The 26,138-nt window shown below is 37.5% G+C and overlaps 1 long non-coding RNA gene across 1 annotated transcript; it reads right to left on the reverse strand.

The window, feature by feature from the left end:
- Window positions 1–254: 254 nt before the first annotated feature.
- LOC116445971 lies at window positions 255–25,262 on the reverse strand. The gene is made up of 2 exons (XR_004240973.1): window positions 24,904–25,262; window positions 255–9,478 (listed from the first exon to the last, which is right to left on the reverse strand). It is a non-coding gene; the product is annotated as an uncharacterized LOC116445971 (long non-coding RNA).
- Between the last annotated feature and the right edge of the window lie 876 nt (window positions 25,263–26,138).

The raw sequence follows: 26,138 nt of genomic DNA on the forward strand, positions 1-26,138 counted from the left end.
GCTCATATTTTATAAAATGGTCCTTTTATACACCCACTTGAACAACCGATGTGCTCATTTAGAAGGGTGTAGGAGAGATTCACCCCTAAGAGTAAGGAAAAGAGAGATGTATCTACATCTGCTTTGTCTCATTCACAACTATTAAGAACGGTAATAGGGGCTGATTTATTGTAAACATCAGTTTGCAGTTTATTAATGCTAAATTAAATTACTTTTATTTCCTTTGCTTATTTTTCACTCCACAGAGACAAATGTAGCTAGATGATTCATTTATTTGCATCGATACTCTGTAACAAAAATGAATAAAATTTCATGGATTAAATAAAATACATTTAACGTCATTCAAAATACAAAGAAGACGACAAAATAAAAGTACACTCGGTTAAGTAAACTAATTAACCATTTTCTGGGTATACTTAAATAATGAGCCATCTTTCACACTAAACAATTGGCTTTTCTCTAATTAACCAGAGCACTCAGAATGTTCTTGGTGTGTGGGTTAACCACCATGTTTTTTACTTCCTTACTCCTTGCACATCATTTTATTTTTTCTCACTGAGAAAATTTGAACAGATATATGTATATATTTTATGATTATTTTACTGTTTCTCTTGCTAAAACACAACTTCACAGCACTAAAAATATTTCCTGTTTTCAGCAATGGATTCAGAGATAAGAAGCATTGGAATATTACTATTAATTCCAATCAAGTCCATCGTGTTGTAGCAGCATGATGAAATGCAGTAAGAGGAAATAATTGAGAAAATTAAGCAGCATTTGAAGATTGATGCAACTTTGGTAACATTTAGAATTTGGTGGGGTTTTTTTGGGATAATTACTCCCTTACTTTATACTGTAGTTTTTCAAAGGAAATTAAATGTTCAAATACACATTCCCATTCCAGTATGTTCAAGTACGGTAATATAACCTTTCCTGCAATCTAGATAAATGGAGGTTGATGAGGGCAAGGGAGTAGTGCCAGTAGCTTAGAACTTGAACAACATCAGAGCCAGGTGAAATCCTAACCTCACACTTTTCAAGTTTCTTTGTAAATCTGGAACCTCATGTTTGTGAGATGGCAAAGGGAGAGGCAGAAGACATTCCCATATTCTTCTTAGGTGTCTTAGCTGAGATAATTATTTTATTATATTTTCAAGTTGAAGCTTATTCGAAGCTGCTTCCTTCTCTTTTATTTTTGCCCCAGCCTAATTATAATTTGTAATTGTTCAAGCCACAGTCTGAATGAAATCAAATAAACATTATAGTTATTTTCAGTCACAGACCTACCAAGCATTTTTGAGTTCATGAACAAGATCTTCTGTCATTAGCCATACAGGATTTTAGCTGATTAAGCCAGGACATTTCTTCTGATCACAGATTTCTTTCATACTGCCTCTTGTTGGCTAGATTGAGGCTAGAAAATGTTGCTAATCCAATGAACACTGGCAGTTCTCAATTTTTGACATTTCCAGAGCTCTTTCTCCAACTTATGTGACATTTTGATATCTGAAACGCTATCCTGTCAACATTTGAAAATCAACACCTGATGTCAACATAATTCAAATTCACTGCCTTCACTGGGCTTCCATCAGGGTTGAAGTTGGCCCATGAACTTAAACAAAGGCTTGTATTAATATATTCTTAAGAACTAATTTCAATTATATGTTGCAGTATCAGGCAGTATTATGTAGCTGCTATTGCATGAATACAAGGATGACATAAAACCCATAGCTGTTCAACTTTTGTAGTTATTCTGAAATTCTTGGAAAGTGGATAAACTGGAGAAGTTATTCAGAAACAAATATATTACTCAGAAACATTTTTGTTGTGTTCCAGCTGATTTCATACTGTACTGGTGGCACAAAAATTTCAATAGGCTTTAATTCACCCAATGAATACAAAGACAAATTCTTCCCTTCCCCATGAAGTGCCAAGATTCAATTTTGCACAAAAACATTGCTAAATACAGCACCTCATGGTTCGTTCACTAATTGTTCTTCTGTATAAGACATTAGCTCCTTCCACCACAGTCTGAGATGAAAGGTACCTCTATGATATCTAGCCATGGGATATCGATAAAGCACACTTTATATTAACAATAAACACCTCTCATTCTTTTCTCCACTCTGCTATTATTTTATTGTTAACATAAATTATGCTTGAACAAAAGCCTGATATCAAAAGGTTTTCCTTTTGGGTATCTGACACAAGCCATTCACAATATTCTCAACAAATGGAGTTTTGCAACACTCTTTCATCCATTGTGTTGTAATAGACCAAAAGACCAACCAAATCCTTTGTCCGAGGAAGTGTCTTATAGGTGTAAGTTAATGGAATATATTGACAATACCTGCGATTTCTGCCCATTTAATTCAGAGATTCTAAAAAAACATTCACTTTGGGTCAGTCTAGGATTCATCCAACAGAGCGTCCTTTCCCAAATGGTATCTGTAAGTGCAAGTGCAAGGACATACCAGGAAAAGACATGGTAAACATATATGATCTTCCCCGTCATTCTCCTCAAACATCCTTTTATGTTCTGCTAATAGGAATTCCTGAGACTGATTTTGTTTGTCTGTTTAGCAACCTACAGTACTTTTTTCCACCTCTGGAACCCATGTAAATATTCCTTACCCTTTTCTTTTAGCAAGGAGATCCACTGGCCTATCTGCTCCATAAACACCTCCTTTTGTATGTTTAGAGTCTGGTTTCTTTAAAGGTCCTTAGTACTTGAAATGGAAGATAAGGACAGATATCTGGGCCTTACACAAACTCCTTGGGCCACTTAGGATTTTGTAGACCAGATAGGATCTCCTCAGTCATTCCTGTAAGAGAAACTATTCCTTGCTGAGATCCTTCAGACGTATATCTGAAACTTTTCCCATTATAACATTTAATTTTTACTGGATGGGACCTGAACCCTTCATAGTCATCAAGTGGCTAATTGTGGATTTCTACTGTGGTATGATGAGGTTTTCTTTTGTCTTCTCCACTTTTTTCTTAAGGATTCTGAACACTTCATTTACTTTTGTGATGACTACTGATTTGATAGCTTTCATGGAAGTGTCTTTCATATTTAAAAGATCAACTTTCTCCACTGAGTAGTAATGGTGTGAATGTAAGACAAATTTTCCCAGTGTGCTTCCCTTTATATCTACCTATGTATATCACATTTTATCACCCCAGCATTTACTCCATGTCATCCATGAATGTTGAGCAGTGCTGTTTTCTACAGAATTTCACAAGCGATCTTCATCCACTGCAAGAAAAGGTAATTTCTCCTAACTTCTGCTTCATACGTGCTTCAATATGTAGCCCAAAACCTTTTGTTGGTTTACAGACTACTGAAGATTCTAAGGCAAAGAAGTTTCTTGTGCATAAACATAAATTTCCAGTGGGAGTTTAATTCATTTTGGAGGATTTGTAGTGGATTTCTAAACTGAATAAATTCAAAACCACTGATTCAATCCATTTTGATAGGGAGTCTCTTGTAAAATCTCAGTGGTTTTTGGCCTTTGCAGTTGGTAAACGACCAAAATGGTTTTAACAATCTCAACTCCTACATAGGCCCTTAAATAAACAGCAGATTTGCAAAGATACTTAGTTATATGTAATTTCTGATGGCATTCTGCACCAGTTTTTCAAATAAGTGCAATATACTTTAACAGTCCTTCATCTGTTTACTAATAAAATAAAAATGGAATTATGTTTAAAGCCTGTTTTGCTTCATGGATGTTACAACATTGGAATTTTTCTCTTAACATGTGTTTGAGATATGCAGATTCTAGTGTTTTAATTTATTTCAGTTCAATAAAATTTTTTCAGACAGAAAAAAGAATTCTAAAAATTATTTTTGGGAGGTTCTTATTTATTTCTATAAGTTTTAAATTAAAAAGCCTCATTTCACAGAGATGATTGTCTTCGGGTCAGGGTTGTGTCTCTTTGGATCTCTGTAAAATCCATAGCAGTATCCTGAGTGCTAAGATAGTTGGGTTAATTATGGAGTGTAAGTAAACTAGTACTTTCTCAAATCATCCATTCTGCAAACTCAGGAAGGTATCTTGAAAATAAAGCTGTTCTTTCCTGTCTTCTCTCTTCTTACTACCCTCCTCCCTTAACGGTGGTAAGGAGTTATGGTATTACAGGTTATTAAAGTAATTATTTGGAAAGAAAAGTATTACTCTGGGCTGTAGAGGCCACATCCCAGGAACATTTTGCGAATTTCTTGTTGCCAGTTTGTGAGATTTGCTTGTTGTTTAAGAGCCCACCTCAACTTGTTCTATACTCTTTTAATAACTAAATAAGAAAGCATTGGCCATTAAAAAAAATTGTAATCAGAATTGGTTTGATATTTTTGCTGAGGAGGCAGGATGAGCTTGACCTTATTGTTCTCTGGCTCCTTTTACTGAGGGATGCTGATGTCCATAATCACACAAACTGGATGCATTTCTGAACGAAAAGGCAAATTGAGCCATATAATCCAAATAATGAACAGACTGTGAAGTAATGGACGTGCCATGACTTATTTGGGTTTCAGGATCTTTTGTTTAATTTTCTGATATTCTTAAGGCTTAAAAGAGGACACAGACCAGTCAGTTGCATGCACTTCCTAATTGATGAAGTAATGTTAACTTGTTTATGGTGTGATATTCTGATGCTGGCAGAATTGTTGAACAGAAATTCAGTATTAAGAATATAAGAGTGTTCTTCCTCCTTTTGCCTTTTCTGTGCTGGGTAAAACTATTTTGAATTCAACGCCATGACTGCCAGACATGTTTGTCTCTAGACATCCACACGGAAAATAATGTGCTCCCTCTTATTGTCCTTCTCTTTCCTGTAACTCTGTAGATATCTTCCAAGGCAGAATAACACATTCATGTCTGCAGTTATGGAGACCATTATTTCAGTGACATCAGTGGATTTGTATCCACCTAGAACAAGGCCCTCAGTTGACCAGAAGGCTCCAAACTGCATAGCCCATGCTCTAATAGTGCAAAGGAAATGCAAAAGATCCTGCAAAACTATAGAAACAATTTAAATTACGTATGTATGATGCTAACATGAGAGGCATCAAGAAAAACAACTGTCTTTATAATCTACTTTGTGCTAGTACTATTTTAAGTGCAAATGCACATAAAGAAGGGGTGCATTTTCAGAATGTGGAGGAATTAAACATTCTTCATTCAAGTTACATGAGATTTGCTTTGTCATGCACTTTAGAGAGTTGCTCAAATTGGTATCAACAGCAACCAGCTGCTGTGAACAGTAAAATCTTGCATACAGAAGTAGAGCTGGGGGTGGGGGAGCAAGGGAGGAGCAGGTTGAGCCCTTATAGCTGTGCCTGTGCTAGCCACTTCAGAGATCCCCTCTGAATCCATAGCACCATTGCTGCTCCAGCACTCATTTTTCATCTACTATGAATCCACAGTTGTCAGTGCAGCCCTCAATATGTTCTGTTTAAATTCTCACCGAATCTCCATGGGTTCCTCTGTCTCTTCACACTGAGAGAGACAAGAGAGAGAGAGAGCAGCAAAGTGGTTAGAAATCTTCTGCCAAACACAGATGGTATCCTGATTGCTCTTTCAGCCTACCTGTGTCTGTCTGTGAAGCTGTGGATGTTGTGGACATGTGTGTGAAGAATTTCCAACACTCTCAGATCATTCACCCAAAGGAGAATTTCCATGTGAGTTTTAATATTCACCACATTAGTCAGCCTTGAGAAACAAATATAGCTATTTAGGGTTTATCTCTGTAAAAGTGTGTCTGTGTGTGAATGTGCTTATAAGAAGAGAGAAGTAGAGGAGAAGAACAGGAAGACTCCAAAATTACACAGCAGTCTGCTTTTTAAAAGTACTGACAAACACGTTTGCTTGCACAGTGTAGGCAGTCTGTGAAAAATTCCAAAAACCGTGGAAAAAAACCACACTGGCTTTACCTCATGGTATCTCAGCATGCTCAGCTATTTGTCCCTCTCCTCCTCAGGATATGGGCACAGTGTGGGAGACAATTGCATTATGGCAGTTTAGCAAGTTAGTGCTTATCAGCTGACTTGTTGTAACCAACCGTGCAAACTCTCTTCAGCTGCCCCATTCGTGAGATAAAATGCATTAGCTTAAATTCACATACGGTAGATTTCCCTTCCAAGTCAGATCTTCAAATAGGTTTTGGCATACCTGGCCAAGCAAGCTGGTATCCTCTTCTCAGCTCAGAACATATTCAGTGCAGCGGAGGAAAGGGAAAGCTTCCTCCTTGCAAGAAAATAAATCAACCTATCAACAATGCACTTAACATTTAGAGGAAAAATGTTTGCTCAACTCCTATAGGTAATCATTTTGTAGAATGAAGCATGAGATTTGATTATCCTCATTATCTTAGTTCAGATAGCTCTGAAAGTTGTTAGTTGTCATGAAACATACAGCTTTTTAAAAAATCCAGTTATGGTATTTGACTTACTGACCTATTCTGGCATTAAATTGCACAGTATTCCACTTCACTGTGAAAATTCAAGTCCTTTTTTTCCTCTATGCATATTACCTCTAGTTCAAAGGAAGGAGCTTTGGATCTCTTACCTTTTCCTTCTCACTTTTTTCTTTTTTTTTTTTTTTTTTGGTGAGGCACAACAAAGAGAAGGGTTGGTTTTCACTAATACCATTCACATACTTTAATTTTTCAACCTTGCTGATTCTAGTTATTCTATTTTCCAAGCAAAATTCCGAAGGGGTCATTGAACAGTTTGGAATTTTGACAGCTGTTTCTCAATAAGCATCCTTAATAGGGATGTTCTGAGAATTCCATGTTGAGCCTGGCTGTAAAGCGAATATATTAGTAGAAAGACGTACAACTCTGTGTATCATGTAAAGGTATAGGGATTCTTACAGTTTCCTTTCCTTTTAGTCATTGCAGATCAGACCAGAATAAAAAGATAAGAAACTGTGTTCTTTCTGGTACTCTGGTTGTGGGTGGTACTTGTCTGTATCACTAACTAGCAGATGAATTAATTTAGATGGTCTGTAGACTTCTGCCATGGAAATAACACACACGTAAACAAATGGGTAAAAGTTTTAGGTCACCAATTCATACAGCAGTCCATGCTCCTGCTCTCTTCTATTCCTGTCTTCCCTCAGTGTCATGTGCTTTATGACAGAGGGGTTTTATGTCCCTGTGTGTCCATGTTTTCACACACCTTTTATTCATTGATTCATTACTTTCTTTTTTTTCCCCAATTGAGACCTTCACAGGATGGCTGTCACAGCTGCAATTCTTGCTTGGCAGCATTTAAATGCATGCTAAACAAAAGTCTCTGTCTTGCCCATCTCAAATATAGGCAAGTTAGTTGATAAATAGCCTTATGCCACCCCAGGGTGTGATTATACTTTGAGATAGCACCGCCCGTAGGATGGGTGAAGGCCCTTTGATTTTGGCCCTGTGTCTAATCATGTGTTTTAACTCTTTCCAAGTGCTGGGTTTCTGTTGATCCCAGCAATTCTGTACATGTTACAACTGATATGGTTACTGATATACCTGATAATATAGCTGGCATCAGTGAAGGAAACCATTTGGTTGGGCTAAACAGAGCTGCACCAAGACTGCAGTCATCATTCAGTTAATATGCCAGATTATTGGCAAACTTCTCCACTGCCTCCTTCTGTTGTTTTCTGCAAAGCATTATTTTGGTTGAGAGTCATGATAATCCAATCCATTGGTTTTGGTTCTTTCTAACCTTAATGCTCTTGGTTTCGCCTGGGCATGTACTTACCAACTTTCTTGTCCCCTTTGAGCCTCACAGAAAGAGACTTGTAGTGTCCCCTGTGTGCAAATTCTGTTATGTTCCATTTTTCAGATGGAATTTTCATGGATTCCTGGTGTTGCTCTTCAGCACTTCTTTGAGAGTTGCAAACACTTTAATAAGTGGGCAAGTTTCTATTCTACCCACAGCTTTTACTTGTTTCAGTTTAGGTATTGAAGAGTTGTTTTAATGTTAGAATGAGTGAAGTTAACAAAATTCTACTATTGACTCCAGGCATAGTATAGTAAAGCTTGCACTTGCAGTTTTTGTGCTTCCCATCTGTGCTAATATACATTTACACAAGACTGACAGGAAAGTTACTTAATGTAAATTACATTTGCATTGGCTTTAAGTCAACTTTATACTATCAGAAAAAAGAATAATAAATTCCAAAGCATTTAAAACCACAAATACACCCAGAAAGTAACTAGTCCTGATTTCCTTATATTTGCACTAGTATAAATCAGGAATAAGTTTGTTAAAATAGCTGGGATTATTTTCATTTATACTGTAGCTTTATTATAGAGCTCTGAAGCACTATATACTTATGCTACAACTGCAGTAAGAAAGGGACCGTAGTTTGAGGTTCAGTGGCCCTACATGGGTGCAAGAGAGAGGAGGTTGATGCATGCTGGGACTATATCCAGTAGTTAGTGTCTGCAGGACTTGGGTCTTTGATCGTAAAATAAGAGAACATGTTTTTCTGGAATTGTGCCTGGCTGTATCTTTATATAATATTCACTTCTCAAAAAGCCAAATAAACTAAAAAAATGTTTAACTGAAATATAGACCTGTCACTTTTGCTACTTACCCATTTCCTTAGCCCGTAAACTTTGGGTTCCCAAAATTGTAGTTGTTAGATGCTTAAATGTTTTTACATGTAAAAAAACCCCGTGCTTTCAGATGCATTCTGGTTGCAGCTCATTTGGATTGCATAATATGAATGCCTAACAGTCTGGCTGCTTAAAAAGGACTAATTTTCTAGGTATGGGGGGGAAAGAGCTCTTAAAGATGTTCCCACAGATATCTAAATGGGAAGGAAGTTGAGATCCCTTTATCCCATTTGCTTTTATTGAATGCTCCAGAAAAGGCATTTTCTAGCTGGGAGCAAGGTGTAGGTTTAGGATGTAAGGAAATCCTGGAGTGTATTCACAGAGAATGAAATATTATTTATAAAAGCATCATTATTACATCTTAATTATTTATGTTTCAAAAAATGAATAATATATTTTCTGAGTGCTTGCTAATTATTAAATGACAGAAGTAACTCCACATTTCAAATAGCTTGCCTTTCCTGGCAGCAACTTCAAATGAAGAAACAAGCAAAACTCCAGCACATTGCCCGAGACTTCTGAGAGCTCTAGTTTTCATAATGGCCTGGTGAGGAGATTGACTTTCAAACAGGAAAATGAAAATTCCACATTGTTTTGGAGCACAAAGGCCTTCTAGGGTACTGGGTCATTTAGGGTGAACACCCTGCAAACCTCCCCTTTTACTTTCTCCAAGTGCAAATGTCAGCGACATTACTTACATAGGTGACATTAATGTTCTTTATATCAGCACTGTTTCAGACACAGAAAAATACCCAAAGACCTTGTTCTCAGAAACACTGTAACACCAAATTTATGAGCTTTGGTGAGCCAATACTTACTGCTGACCTCTTCAATTTAATGGGAAATACAAATATTGTACCTAGGAGAGAATGAAAAAAAATCAGAAATAAACTTTACAGTAAATCTACATTTTCAGCATTGGAATGGGAAAAAAACAGAGCTCTCAAGCTAAGTTTCATGCTACGAATTCTTCTTACTCAGGTCCTGTTCTCTGAGAAAGGCGTTTTATTGAATTGTTGATCATATTCTCCAGTATCTCCTGGATAGTCCTTCTGTGATTGGCATAGTTCTGGGTATGACTCTTCATGAAAATGATGCGAAAAATGGTGCCCTCTTTTTTTTTGTGAAAATTTTAACAAACTTTGGTAAAAGGTCATTGGTCTTACCAATGACAGAAATTTGCTTCTTTCCTCCCTAGGCAGAAATGTAAGGTTTACTAGCCATGGAGGGTACCACCAAAACCTTACCAAAGCGCCTATCAGGCAAGAAAGGTGCAGAGCTCAGGGAGACCTCCTGGTTCTACTTCCAGCTGCAGGCATGATTAAAGACTGGTGGTATTTGAGACTGCTGTAGATTGAGAGAACAGCCAAGACAAGCCTAGAGACTTCTTTCTCTGCTTGGAGTTTATCAATTAACTTGAAGCTTTTTATGTTTCAGCTCTAGCTGGAAGCTTCATTTGAACTTCCTCCGCAGACTTTAATTTCCGTTTGATCTTAGAGAGACACCATCAAATAGTTTGGGTTCTATAAAGCTGAGAGATAACTTTATTGCTGTGTTTCATACCAAACCTGAAGAAAACATTCAGTGACTGCTGAAACATGATATTCTCGGAGTTCTTTAAAGCCACAATAGAGCTATGATTATTTATGTACTTAAATGATGGCTTTTTTTAGTGGCAAGGTGGTGTACCTATTGAGAATAATCCAGGTTAGATGCCAGGGAAGAGAGGGATTGCAAAGTTTCCTATTTCCGATAATTATTTTTTACTGCTTTTGCAATCTGTTTTTTTACATGTGGACAAGAGAAACCATGCACAGTGAACAAAGCTCTTTTTTTTTTTTTTAAGAAGAAAGCATATGCAATCATACTTTAATTTAATTTTTCTCCAGTCTGGATAGATTTCTAGGTCTTACAACAATCCTCAACCAAATTCTGAAAGAGCCAAAACTTTTGTATGCCACATGTGGCAGTGCTAGCAATGTAAAAGCGTATATTGAAAACTTAGGATGGACTTGTAGACAATTAACAGGCTGGCTGCAAAATCCTGCAGAGCCTTTGAGAAATTCTAGTCACACACATAAACTGAATTATGCAGGTCTTGTCAACAACTGCCTCAGAAGCATATAACTGGTACGGAGGAATAAGGGAGGATAAAAGTATGTGTTCATCCTTTTAGAAAAAGGGAAAAGGAGTCTTTTATACAATGTTTGAGAACCGCTTGTAGGGGTCAGAACATTTGTAATCTTATGTCAAACCTAAGACAAAAGACATTTGACTGAGAGGATAAACAGATGTAAATACCTAAATGGCAGTTTTTGGCATCTGTCCAAAGGTTAGGGTTGTTCTCCCAAAGGTTGAGCTGGTTAGACAATTGAAACAATGTCTTCTTCTTTTTTTTTTTTTTTTTTTTGGTGTCTATTTCCAACCTCTCTCTCCTTCTTTTAAAGTATTTATGTTTTGAAAGACAATGTGTATAAAAAAGAAAAGTAAATAAAGACATCTTAATTTTCTAAAGATCAAAATGAGGAGATTAGACTACATTCCAGCATGTCTGAATCTATGTCCTCTCACAACCTTTTATGAAGGAGACCACAATGGTTGCCAGAAGAAAAAAACAACAAAAACCCCAAACCAAAACCAAAAGACAACCTGTGTGTCTTTGTGAAGTACTGAAATATGCCCAGAGATCTATAGCAGATTTCTAGATATATGTCTGACTCTGATCTCTCTACATACTAGCTTAAATCAAGAGGAACTCCTGACTTGTGAAAAGTTAGTATAAGATCAAAATCAGAACTATGTACTTCATTAAGGTCATGACCAAGATATTTATTGTGGTTTGAGAACAGAGAAGATTAAACCGCTACAATGCCAATAGTTGAACACTGTGTGGGATTGTTGGGGAAGGAATTTAAAAGAAGTCATTGCAAGCAGGCTCCTCCCTCCTATGTATTTTGTTTATATTTCAAGGCAAATGAACACACTGTATTTTGTAACTGATGGAGTAAGTCTTGTGTTTGATATAGCTTACAGGCCTATAGCTGTAGCACCAGAGTGTTGATAGTAGAAGTTCTTGTAATTTTTCTTGCTGAGATGAGTGATTACACAGCTACTGGTCCATATCTGGTTGCCACTATGTTTATGTCTCCACATTTAAATACTAATTCCCTATCAAAATGACAACATGCATGCCGATTTGCCTGCTGAAAATGAGGCAGTGTAAAAATAAATAAGCAAATTATAAATAGATAAGTAGAGCACATATGTAATTTCTCTGTTCCTCCCTGCAAAGCTATTGGACCCAGCTAAAGGTTGGTTTTTTAGGCAGTGGTAGGCTGGCAGAGAATAACATCACTCTGTTGACTGGGGACTAATCTGTGTTGCTGCCCCTTCCCCACATGGTGGTAAAGCAGCTTCCAAGAACAAGTTGATACTTTTTGAATCTGACATTTGAAACCAGTTGTACATACAATGTGCTAACTACTAGATAGACTTCCATGTGGCTGCTTTGAATTAGCTGTTTGGTTTCCGTATCATTGTTCAGATTTCTTTTATGCTAAAAGTGTTTCCAAAGCCTAAATATGAAAAGTAATAGAAAATATAGAGGGATAAGTATTCCTACTTGAAATGCACTTTTTCTTGGTTTTTGCTAATTTCTTTGCATTAGCCTTTGGAGAAAAAAATGTCTGTTTCCACTAAGCACACATATGCAACAGGAGAACTATATAAGGAAAGCACCTTACTTTAATTAATACTGTCTTTGCAACTTCACTCTTTATCAGACATTGAACACAGGTTTGGGACAGAGATATACCCATTTTTAATTCAGATGTGATACTATTTGCTCCATAAGGTACTGAATTGCTAATGTTAGTTAATTAGGACTTTGGGGCCTGATTTTCAAAGATGGCTGAGAAAAAGCAATAAACTTTTATCTTCAGCTTGATTCTACAAAACTTTGCCTCCAACGAAGAGGGCAGTTTGTAGTAAATTACAAGGGCCAACTGCTTATGTTGGTAATTCTCCTAAGACTAAATGAAGCAATGTCTTTTCACTAGCTGTATGCTTTTGAATATCAACAGAGAGTTTTAGCAAATTTTTGGGGATTACTACAGTTGTTTTCTAGTGAAGAAGGAAGTGTGCCTTTTAATCTACCTGTAAGACCTTAGAGAAAATTGTAAATCCTGTTCTTCGAGAAGAAGGTTTCTACCCTCACAGATTTGAACACAATTCAATAGGACTACTAGATACGACACATTTCGGTCACTCAGGCTTTAGTTGTCAGCCTAGCCCCAAATATCAGCAAGATTCTCCCTTAGTTTGCTTCTAGAAAGTTCCTTATACATAATTCCTTTTGCAATCCATTGCTTTGCACACGGAGATTTGGAAACCTCTCAAAGTACAAAGGGGAATAGTTAGTTGTGTCTAAGTAGCAAAGGACTGCCATGCACTGCCTGACATAGAGTATTTGATTTCACCAGTCTCATTCTGCTACCCTGTGCAAGTCATGTGAAACTATTTGTAAACTACAGGTAGTGATGCATACTTGCAAATGTTCTGTGGGACGCTCGTTCAGTTAATATTGTAAAGCATTTGAGATAGCTATGGAGGGAGAATTGCACTTTATCACACACTTACTACCATTGTAATCTTTTATCTGCTCACTTTGCATGGGTATGAATGAATGCTCAGATGTGCAAGTCCTAGGTCTTTCCCATTCAGGCTCTTCTAATATCCTCTCATTACCTGTACCTAAAAGTCTTTCAGTACAGATATTAGGAAAGTTTGTCCATTATCCTAACCTGTCCATTTAATGGTTGCTGTTCTCAAGTACTGTGAAAGGCTACTAGTGATACAGAGCTTCAATTTTTTGCTAGTTTTCACCTACATCCTTCTGATCCGTTTTCCTGGGTCTTTTAACAACTGTAATAAACAAGACCAGCCTTTAGTTGTTCTCTGCTGTGTCAAGAGTCTCAGGGGTTACAGAATCTCAGAGGAAGAGATGGAGAGGTGGCTACTTATTCAATTTTTGCAGCTTCCCCCAAAACCAGGCTGTATTCATGTCAGCTGAAGCTGGGTTCTGGCCCATGGTGCATGGACACTGCTAATGTTGCAAACACTCCCATAATTCAACTATAACAAGTAGTAGTGGTAGTAAAATAATCTTATCTTCAACTCATCAGAGCTTTTTTAATTGAATTTTACTTAACATGAGTGTTGAAAGAGCCAGGCTCAACATGCAGCCTTGACTTTGAAACCTCTGGCATTTTGTGGGTGTTAGTCACATCCTTAAAATTACAGTAATACAGTTTTTGTGGCTTAATATTTACATATTTTTATTGCTGTCTGAAAGATAAATGGGAAGAGGATGATCAGAGGAGAAGCCTGGAGCAGGATTTTAATATGTTGAATTAAAAAAGTAGATAGAGATATATTTATATATATGGGAATGTGAACTTAAGGTTGCATAGGTAAATTAAAGACATTAAAAGACACAAAAGCAATGGCTGGCAAAGCAACATTTAGTTGGCACATAGAAATGCACTGTATTTTGTGGAGTGTGTGTAGTGGGACATTTGAAACTGAGGGAAAATATTCTGGAAGTTCAGGCAGCTGAATTAACATTGCCAAAGGAGTCAAAAGGAGTCACAGTCTTTACATCTTTATCGTAACTTTGTTGCAGTAACATTTAAAACGAAAGGCTAAATTGGAAACTTTAACTTCCCAGAGTTCCTCTGATGTTTACTGGAATTTACCTGAATAGTTCTAAACAAGGAACTGAAGATAAAGTGTAATTTTTCCACCTATTTTGTGACCGAGTTACACAACCCATCTCCTTTTAAACCACCTTGATGCGCATTGCTAATGTCTCCAATACCTGCGTCGTACATCCTGAAAAATGAGGTGTTGGTTCACAAACAAACTCTCTTCCCTGCTAGACTGTGAGTTTGGGAGAAAGGACCAGCTACAGAGAATGAGAACTCCAGCCACATTGCCCCCCTTAAAAACTAGCTTTTGACCCCCTCTACCCAAGGACGGAGGATTTCCCTTTATGACCCCATTAATATCACGGTGAGTCAAGGGAGAATGGCAAATTGTGACTTCTGCAGGGAAGGAAGCATGTGTCCTTGCAGGGAACTCCAGGTGCTTTTTCAGTTCTTTTCTCCTATCTTGCATACAAGAGTGGACACCATTCATGGGAAACATTGCAGTGCATGTCATATGCGTATTTTTGGGTTTTGAAATTAGCAGAATGTAGAGCAGGACAAAGAATAACCCAGGTGAACATTCAGAGAATCATGTCCCAAGACCTTAAGCATTCCCCACCTCAACATACAAAAAGCAAGAGTTTCATCAGTAAAGGCTGAATAAAAAGAGCAAGAACATCTTCTTCTAGGAAATGGGAAATTATACATTCTTACTGCCTTATCCTGGGATCATTCTTGGGCTTTGTTAGGAGATGCAGTAGAATGGTATAAATCTGAATTTGTCTGTGGTGAGTGCAAAGGATATTTTGTTTTTCAGAAGAAACAGAAGAAGAAAGTGCTGATGCACAAGTCACCAAAGGGACTTGAAGATAGCTGAAGGCACAGGACTCCATCGTATCTGTAGTCTTTAAATGTGTTTTAATGAAGAAGAAAAAGGTTTTATAGCTTAGAGTGGGGAAGTGGAGAGCATGTGCTTTCTCTGACATCAATGCCCCTGTGAAGTTTATGAGACTCAAGTTGAACTGTGAGTTCAAGTGTAACCAAGGAGTGCTCAGAAAGAAGAGCTCCGTCTCAGTAAGATTGGCACCTCAGATACAAACAACTATCGGCTTTTTGTTCATCTCATGGGAGAGGCCACTAATGCAGCTAGACCAGCAGATTTATTCAGAGGAGCAAAATAATTCTGAAATTGTTTTCAAAATTATGGGAATAAATGCATGTTTTTTCCCCTCTACTTTGATATGTTTTGAAACAAAAAGAGGATCTGACTCGAGCTTTCAAGGAGGTGGGGAGAAACGAACCCAGTGCATTTACATCTCTTTTGGACCCAATCCAAATAGATTACTGACTAGTGAGAGCATGTGAAAATGGGTTATTATATTGGAAATCAGATTAGTGTTTTAGCTCTCATGTTTTCTTAGGGAAAACAGTGATGTGATACAGGAACATAGATGCTGACTCTATTCATTACAGCAAGTATTGTAAGGGTTCTGTGGGAGACCATTCTAAGCCAAAAATCAATTGGTTTAGTCCAAAGGGGAAAAAAAAAAGTGTTCTTATCTCTCTCTTTTAAGAGAGGGCACTTCAGGTATTTCAGAAAGAAGGCTGTTATTAATTTGGGTTGTTTCCCATAGGAATGCTAGGTTGCTGTGGAGCCAAAATTCATGTTAGGACACATGCTTTAAGTTAATTGTTTGTATGAGAGTAGATGGCTGCAGGTCAGGGTTGCCTGTTTAGTCTGGGAAAAGTACACAGGAGCACTTAACAAGGGAAATAAGAAAAAAGGAAGGCTTTATCCTCCAGTGCTGAGTTTGGAATAACCAGTTCTAGATGAAGCTGTAGGCTGAATCCAGGGAGTAAACTGGGTGGAGAGTTTGACTCCTTGAAAGCCAACATCAGCATTCCAGTGAAAAAAAGTCCCATTTGTGTGAGGTGATGATTATCTTCTTCCTGATTCTGAGCACCTCTTGAAACCAGTGGGAGCTGACAATGCACGGCTCAGGCACAGAGGTGCTCCTTTCCCTATTTCAGGATTTGGAATTATTTTGGGGCTTCCTTAATGAACTCTAGTAAATTTTTTTTGCTAACAAAGACCTCATTAAACCAAACAATCTAAGGAAGCAAATGAAAAAAGCTTTGCTTGCAAGGTACACCACCCTATTTGATTTTGCGTTTTCAGCCTCCAACACACTATTTGCTACAAGTGAGATCAGGATGACTGGTTGTTTTCTCAGCCTACAAGTCCTTTCTTTGGTTCTTTTTTAGAACTTTATAAGCTACATTCTTAAGGCTCCTTGTACCACAAATGCTTTGCAGAAATGCATCTTGCCAGTCCTCAAGAAATGGATAACACTAAATGTAAAGCACAAATTTGGGACTAAGTTGTTGTAAGTGCAACCTTGATTCGTACAAAGGCATATTCAACAGTCTACTGAATTTAACTGGAGGATTTGTGCAGTAAGACAGCAGGTCCCAAAGTGAGAGAAGTGTCACAATTTGGTCCTTAATATGGTATAAAGCAATTTTAGTACAAATTGTGAAAAATATATCATCCTTTAATATCTTATTGTCAGATGCTTCATGAAGATCAAAAAAATCCGCTGACCTAATTGTGTCTTTATAAGAGAACTTGCATGTTGGCTAGAGAAACATTATTATGTCTTGGAACTTCTTTCTGACCAAGTGTGGACTTATGGAATTAACCATTTGTAAGTAAATATGCAAGATTTTTTTTGCCACATAACAACACTGATAGGCACAGTGCTGAAAGAGGAATCCCCATAAACCACTTCGATTTATTTGCAAGGAAATCTCTCCTTTCCACCAGTTCTCTGAAATCCAAGTGTCATTTTGAGATTCAGCAGCCATTATAAGCTAGAAGGGCTGAATGCTGAAAGTCTGTAACATTCTTTTTCCATAAACTGAAAATGTCTATGATCATGTGGAAATTATGTTGCTCACATGGATGAATATGGGGTCTCACCAGAGGCATGGTTCACATTAAGTCTCAGTATTACACTGACGTATTTCTGCAGTTCATTGTGAGAGAACATTATTCATGAGCCAACCTGGTCAAGGTTGAGAATACAGGGGCAGAAACTTTAAATCTGTTGGCAGATCTGCTGCAGTCTATTGTATATCTCTGAGCACACTACAGCGCTTCTGTTCCCATCTTCATCCTTTGTCCGCATAGCCTATGTAGGCTGAAAAACCTTTGAGGCAAGAGCTTTCCCACTGTGTTTGCAAAGGGGATCTGATCTCACTTAGGTCCCTAAGGCATTACTAAAATAAAAATAATAAGAATAATTGCATTCAAAATTGGCAAAGGAAAGAATATTTCTTTATTTTCAGAGATTGAATAAGTTGTTATATTACATCCATAGCTCCTCTTTTTTTTTTTTTCTTTTTTTCAGGATATCCCTTTTTCTTGTAATCAAGTCTTTACATATGGCTTTCCTTACTCAGTGAAGAAGGGATCAAATGCTCACTGTGATGCCACATAATTAGCTGAAATCCACAACACATGCAAAACTGAAGCTCAGGGATGTTTTATGGTTTAGAAGTTTTATTTAAAAATTCAGAAGTTTACACTTCTAACTTTGGAAATTGACTACGATGTGATTATTTTAAAATCATGTCATTCTAACTTTTGTTGCTTTCATGGTTTATTTAATTGACTCAAAAATTCCCAACATGAGAGTATTTTCAGTCAAAAATTGAGGCATCTTTTCTGTTTGTTTCAGATATGCTGTGTTTTTAAGATGCAATGCTGTAAGAGCAAAAAAGTAATTTTTAAGAGAAAAAAAATCTCTAAGCAGTGCATGGATCAGAAGAATTAAATATGAATAAAGGGAGTTGGTAGATGATATTTGGAGTTGTAAGACTTCACAGATTTGGGAAAAGAGACATGCTGTGACTCAGCAACTTGTGTTATAATCCATAAAAAAGAATTAAAGAAATATGAGTTAATAAGAGCTATGTTATGTTGATGAGGTACTTTATAGGGTATCTGGTAGTGGGCTTTGTTCCTACAAAAGCAGCATGGTGTCATGTGGTAAGACCGAATGGTTTTCACTTACTTGCTTGTATTTTCTATTTTTTAAAATTATTTTCTTCTAATCTAATTATTCACATCAATTTAGTAAATTTCTGTTACAAAAGGGAGTATTCTGGGTTTTTTTATTAATAGATCAGTGTTTTAATTTCAAAAGTTTGATTTTACAATTTAGGTGACTGTATACAATTAAACTTTTTCTTTGGTTGCCCTCTAGGACACTTTGTATGATTGCCACAAAAGAAAGACTTCTTAATGATTATTTTTTGTGTACGACACATCTCTTTCAATGTATGAACATGTGCAGTGGTTGGGGATGCACATTCTGTCAGATGACCTCTCCTCTCCTCTCCTCTCCTCTCCTCTCCTCTCCTCTCCTCTCCTCTCCTGTCATGCCATTAAACTTCTGCAACCTTATTTGAATTGATTTATGACCTTGGTAGTCAAGAGTCTGATCTTAGGTTTTGACCTACCATTGAAACATATTTTTTAATCAAAATAAGCACAGGTTGAAAGAAAGCAGATGCTGATCACTCAGCTAAAGGATATTTTTTTTTCACAATAAAATAAGAAAAATAAGGATTATCACTGACTTAATCTGTTGGTCTGGAAAAGAAGTTGCATATTCCAACAAGAAGAAACAAATTAACAAAGTGTCAGCACAATCTAAAATGAAGTAGTATGAAAAAATGCCGAATCTGCTTATCAGGAGCTGCCCATGAAAGCAGGATATTTTTTAAGTGTCCTGGTTCTGAAGTTGTCTCTGGCAACTTCTGAACAACCAGGAAGAATTTGAGCTTATACAGAACTGTTCACAAGGACAATTTCTTCTCTGGCAAAGAAGGGACAGGTAAAACTGGCCTTTACTTCAGTGATGCAACATCTATTTAGCAATATATAGAAAACAGAGAACTTTGAAGCAGGCATATAGGACATATAAAGAACCTAAATATATATGCATATATGATGAATCTTTGAAGAGAACAAATCTATCTGTTGAACTTTGCAAATTAAATAAGGATTACACAGACACTAAACCACATGCAGTGTGTGCATGCTGCTGCTCTGGAAGCTTTCCAAATATACACCACTTTGAGTGATGCTAAACGGCTTGAAAAATATTTGAAAGGATTTTACTAATTTTCTTCAAAATACAACCTTTTTTAGTCTACTATATAACTGAATACTAATTTCCTAATGTTTTTCGGTGTGCATTGTGCACGGTTAGATGGATGTGATATAAGTCAATACAGTTTAGGGGCTATGTTGAGAAATGTTTACAGAAAACACTGACAGTTCCTATTGAACATTGATGATACAGAAGTTTGCAGTCCTACATCAGCCTTCAGCTGAAAATTGTCTTAAGTTTGGAATCACAACAGACACCCACATTCCTGGCTTTCCAAAGTGCACATTAATTCCTGAGAAGCTGCAACTCTCTCCTTGGATTCTCAGTAGTACCATGTTTTAACTCCTGGATTTGCAGATCACTCAGAAAGGGCTCAGTTTAGCTCTCTCTCCAATCTCTCCACAGTGCACGCAGGGCTGATAAACAGAACAGTGAACACAACCTCCTTAGCTGTATGTTTCAAATCTTGCAAACACTTGTTGCATAATGTCCTCAGATTATACCCTCTCCTCACTCTTCACACTGTGAAACGCATTCCTGTTCGTATTGTTTTGCATTCCTGTCTCTGGACACATATCTCTGGCTTTGACCAGATTAAATCTTGCAAGATTAATATCTACCTAAAGTAGATAATCTCCTCAGAGATTATCTTTGAGACTATTGCACTGACCATCTTCCCACTTTATTTGGATCCCTCCAAACACTTTCTTTGCATTCGGAGTTTCTCATTACCCTCAAAGATGCTCACAGCTTCCTCTACTTCCTGGGTTTTGCTTTTGGGATATTATCTCAGGCCTAGAATATCACTTCCATCAGTCATTATTTTAACTTGAACACAAAACTTTCCTGCCTGGTTGATGTGTTTCTAGTGTTCACATTGTACTCTTTCAAGTTCTTTCTTGAAAGGCATTTTCTATAACGATTACCAAAAAGATGCAACCAAGGAAGGTACTAATGTGTGCTGACCATCTCTCTTCTTGCTGACCAGTACTGCCTCCTCATTTGGTCCTGTTATTGTTGACTCTGAGACTGTTTTTTGATTGTCTGCTCTTGTAGTATAAAGAACAGTGGGCTTGCCCTGTGGTACATAAAGAATGTCTAACAATATTACACGATAACAATATCTGTGTGTTTTCAGGTGTCATCCAGGGTAAAATAGTAAAAAAATCAGCACAAATTATAGTATACACTTTATAGAAATAAAATTTTAAAAATACATAAATTTACAGCATATGCTGAGTAAGGTACAACAATAATGAGGAAGATAAAAAAGAGCTTTATAGGCATAAGGGTCCACTTAAGGTCTAATGAAAAAATCCTGCTCTATATCTCTCCAGCTGAGAAATGGCAGGGACTCTGTTGTCACACATCATGAAGGCTTGCCTTATGTAGCTGCTGTAGAAATTCCTGCACCTCCCCACTGTTGCATTTGATATATATTTAAATCCTAGTAATCCTGGCTCTCAGCTGAGTATCAGTCCCAAAGAGATTTAGGATAGGGTAAGCCAAGGGTTCTGAGTCCATAGCTATGCAAATTCCAGATTCACTGGGGAAACGCAGCAAGGACTCCTGGAGCTTATGAGATGGAACAGAGTTCAGAGCTTCCGGTTTTGAGGCAGATCATCAGTCTAAAATGTAAATTGCTGTATTTGGTTTTCTGTTTTAGCTATTTGTCTTTTCAGTGTCTGCTCTGGGAGGAAATTTGCAGCTAATAGGAGTAAAACATTAATGTTGACATGCACAGACATGGACACCCGGACAACACTGCAAGTAATTTCCATAAAAAGAATTAGGGAATGAAATTTCTTTGCCTGTGAAGAGTGTTACACTGGGCAAATTTCCACTGACATCACGAGATGAAATATGTTTGGCCGCCACAATTTCTCTAAACTAAATGCAAAGTGAGGGTGTCGGACTCAAAGTCTTGTAAAATGTTTCAAAGCACTGGATTCTTCATTTACAGTGTGTTGTGAGTTGGGGTTTTTTTTCCCCTCTAAAGATCAGCAATTAGTTGGTATATCGTTACAGAGAGGATGGCAGAAGGAAACAAAAAGAAAGATAATTTTTTTGTGGCGGAGACTCACATGCCCATGGTGATGACCAACCTTATAAAATTCTAGATAGTCATAACAGACCACAAAGGAGTCACAAAGTCATTACAGTCAGTGTATTAATAATCCTCATACTGTAATAAGGAGTGTCCAAATAGCCTATGACATCAGAGAACTTTATAGCTCCAGAGGAACTATTAGATTTTATCTTCTCTAGAATCCTTAGATTAAAGAGTCCTCAATGAGACCCTGACACAGTAAAACATAATGATTTCAAAAGAGTTGCTATGTTCTATTGTGTCAATAATTTGCATACTAAGGAGCCCCTATGGTACCATAGTCCTTGACATTACAGAGCATGGACTTGGTACATACTGAGTGGCATTTACATTACCAGAGTCCATACACAGGAATTGTTGAATATTACATCTTAAAAAGAAAAGAAGCTTCACTTGAGTTTTAATTAAGAAAGTTTACACAAAATATCCTCTCTTATTTCTAAAACCCATAAAAACACAAAATATGAGGAGAAAATGACTTCTTATGTAATCAATCCTGAAGTCTGGATTTTCAGATAGTTGCCTGAGAGTAATCCCTTTAGCCTCATTTATGGGGATACTATCCTTAGTCTTTGTACTCACTCACAGCATCACAAATGTCTTGGTGTTATATGTTAGCTTATGTAACCCACAGACCAATATGTTTTCCTGCAAAAGCATGAATTAAGGAACAAGCAGGTGCTTTAACACTGAATATTTCTCTTTTTTTGTGTGTGTCTGGGTAAGTGACATCCTTAACCCGACTTTAACAGTGTGTATGTGAATATTCCTCTGTAGGTGAAGAGTTCTCTCTATGTGAATAGTTTTATGTGTGCTGGAGAATTAATGTCTCTGTATAAGATAAGAGAATCAACCATGACTGTTGGAGGGAGCTTCACTCCAGATAGTGGGAAGACTTTTTTACTCTGCTGAGCACAAGTCCTGCTGTTAATAATTGAAGGTTGCTTTGTGGAAAAGGACTGTCCATATCCATCATTTTGAAGACAAAATTTTTCAGGTTCTCTCTGTTTTATGCCATATCAAACAATCTTACAATATGCAATTCACTAGTCGCATGACCAGCTTCAAGTTTCTGGCCTTTGAAAAGTTTGCTATTTTGACTTAAGTATTGAGATACTTCTTTTCTGTTACAAAGAAGATGCATCTTTTGAGGATTCAAAGAAGCAAAAAGAATATCCTCATTTTCCTTGACAGAATGCTTGCTGTGTTCTGCATGTTGAAGGCTGGCAAATATGAACAGACAGGTTTACCCTTTTATCCCTTCTAGTTACCCAATGTGGCTTTTAGGTCTTTCTCCAAACGAAGCACTCTGCAAGACATCCAAAGATAAAAAAGAAGGAGAATGAACTCACCTACATAGAGCTTATGAAGGCTTTAACATTTGATTGATAGTGTTTCTGTACCTATGGCACATTTTTTAAAGCCCTTCTACAACCGTGAGTACAAATACTTTTGTGAACACTCCTAGTGTGTGCATGTGTGTGTATAAAAACTGCAGAACAGAACAAGATTTAAGGTTAGAGAATAGACACATTCTGTTATTGATTATTGTTATGCAAGACTTATAAGACTTCTATGATGGAATGGTGGTAGCAGGGAGCCTTAAAAAGCGATGTGGTCCTTGCATGAGTTTCGCCTAAATTTATCAGTTTGCTGGGGCTTTTTTGCTTGCTATTCCAAGAAAGAAATTAACACCTTGTCAGCATGGCAGAGGAGAGAAACACAGTAAGTCTTCATAGATCATTGACAACTACTGATCTCTTGTGCACTGTAGGCAGATTGCTCTAAACAGGAGACCTAAATTTATCTCTAGCTAATAGATAAGCAAAGAAAATCAAAGCCCTGAAAGCCCTGATATGCACTTACTGTAGAGGGGAGAGCTTCTGCATCCCTAATCCCATGGGATCTTCCTTCTATATGAATAATCTTCTACAAACACTTTTTTTTAAAAAAGGCAGTTTCTAATAAAAATGAATTTTGACCATTTGCAAGAAGGATCATAGAGTTTGCTGCTCTCCAAAGCATTTGACAGTAAGAGTGAAAATAAGTGCCACTGAAATTTAAGAAAAGTACCTGTGCAGAGTGGGAAAACTGTGGTCAATGATTCCTTGAAAGACTGAGAGAAGTTTTGCAACATGTGCACATCTGCAGAGACTGAGTGGATTCACTTGTTTCATCATTTGAGATAATCTAGTTGTTTTTTTGCATGTTTTGCACAGGGCTGTTTCCAGAAGGGCTTGATCTTTTTTTCCTTTGCAAAGCATTGACTTTGCTATCATTGTTGTTATTGCTGTGCTAATGTTATCATACACTGATTATTTTCACTGTGTATGTTTTTGTTGCTTCCTGTACAGTGTAGAACTTTTTCTGCAGGCAAAAGCCAGAGCAGCAGTCCCCTTTTAATACAAACCCCATTAAAAGCTGCCATTCTTAAATTAGCTCTGCAAAAAAAGTGCATTTTATAGTCAAGCAAGCAGTAATTGGACACTGTGGCTATGAGTGGCCCTTGTGGTGTTTGGACCAAGTCCAAATGTACCTTCTGTCTGTCTCTGACACAGGCAGACAATAGTAGTATTATTTACTGTGCTGGCTCTGTGTAATTTGACAGGCCAGCTGCAAGAACAAAGAACCACTAACATTTTGCCCAGCCCTATTCCCAATTGAAGGCCCATCTACATTTCATAAATAATTTCCCAAAATACTGGATTCTCTTTCTCTTCCATAGCCTTTACTGTGCTAATTTAGAGAATTAAAGTTAGCCTTTCAAACAGTATCCTCTTCCTGTGCTGTCATTCATATATTTTCAAGTTTTGGATACCTTCCCTACACTGAACCCTGAGTCAATACTGTATGACTTGTCTCCTTAGCTGTGCTCAGGAGTAGGGAACTACCCCTGTTACTGACTTTCCCATGATTATAAAGCTAACCAAAGAGTTTGGGGCTGGGTCATTTTACTCTATCTAATAACTAACTGACCCCCTGGGAGTATATTAAAATGTAAATGTTTAAAAGATAGAGAGGAAGAGCATCCCTCCTACATAGCCATAACCAACATATGAATGAACACAAGAGGGAGTATTAGGTAATAGTTAATATTAGGGGGACTGGGAGCAAGATTTCCTGGACCTAATATTATCTGTAGCTTTGACTTTGTTTTTACATCCTTGGACAGCTTTTTGAAATGTAACCTATCAAGAACAATGGGACAGCATTTACCACACCTCCAATTTACATCCATTGTACCTGCCTTTCCAACCAAGGAGAGGATAAAAAGAGCTGTTACCTGTGCGTTTTTGCATTTAACTTCAGGCTTCTCGAAAGTCCAGGCAGCTGAACTGCATCTGTAAAATTGCTATAAGGGCACATTCTTATCCTTGCATGAAAGGATGCCCCCTGTGAGTGTTTCTTCTTGAGCTGTCATGAGCACTCGGAGTGCTGATCCTTTAAATACAAAATATATCCTTTCTTGCCATCAGTATCTCCATTTTCTCACCTGGTTCTACTGGTAGCCTCTTCACCATCATTTGCTGTTATTTCCCATAGGGAATGCCAGGAATGTATGTGAGGAATCCACAGGTAAGAAACAGGCGCTGGGAATAGATTGGGAGCCCAGCCCTCTGATATCTGTGCACTGGGCAGGCAAGCTGGTGGGAAGTGGGTGGAGGAGGCAAATTAACTGCAATCAGTAAGGAGCTAAAACAAATGACTCCCTTAGGAGACTGAGAGGAGATGGGAATTCTCTGACTCACTGTCCCATCACTGTTCCTCTGGGGCTTCTCCTAGAGTGCTGCTGCTACATGCCAGCCCTTACACAAGGCTGAAACAAAAAGCTCTCTCCTTCACAGAATGCAGTTTCAATGAGGTATGGGCATGCTGCACTTGCTCACAGACATATATGAATATAGCATATGTGCCCGCACTGTTCTGTAAATAATAATCATAATACTTACAGAGTTATATTGAATTCTGTCAGGCAAATAAAGAGATTCTCAAAGTTGCATTATTATGCCAAACTGCATCTGTCCATGTGAAACACATATACTGACACTACTCTTTGAATTTTTAAACTTGATCCTAGGAATCCCTTAAATAATTTGTAAGGTGATTATCGGAAATCTCTTTGTCTACTATTTAGTTGGGATTTATAGACAATTATCTCCTTGCTAAAGAAATGCTATCCAAGTGTCATAGTGTGCAGGTAAACACTGACCAGCACTCTAGAAAACACACTGAGATGAAATGGTAGAAGCACAAAAGCAGACTATGTGCTTGCTAATAAGCCAACTGGGGCATGCTGGGAGCAAGGCTTGGTTTCTCTTAACTGCTGCGGCCCCTGGGAATACACTTCTGCCCAAAACCCCTTTGACTGCCCTGTGTTGAGCATAGGCATTCAAAAAGATCTCCTCCAGTTTTTTTTGATGGACTTACAGAGAGCCTTGATTTATGCCAGAAATTCCCCAGAACGAGCCTCAATAGTACCTAAAATGTGTGAGCTAATTTTCTCACAGGTAGAAATTG

The sequence above is a fragment of the Corvus moneduloides genome, chromosome 6 (genome assembly GCF_009650955.1).
Source record: "Corvus moneduloides isolate bCorMon1 chromosome 6, bCorMon1.pri, whole genome shotgun sequence".
NCBI classification, from domain to species: Eukaryota; Metazoa; Chordata; class Aves; order Passeriformes; family Corvidae; genus Corvus; species Corvus moneduloides.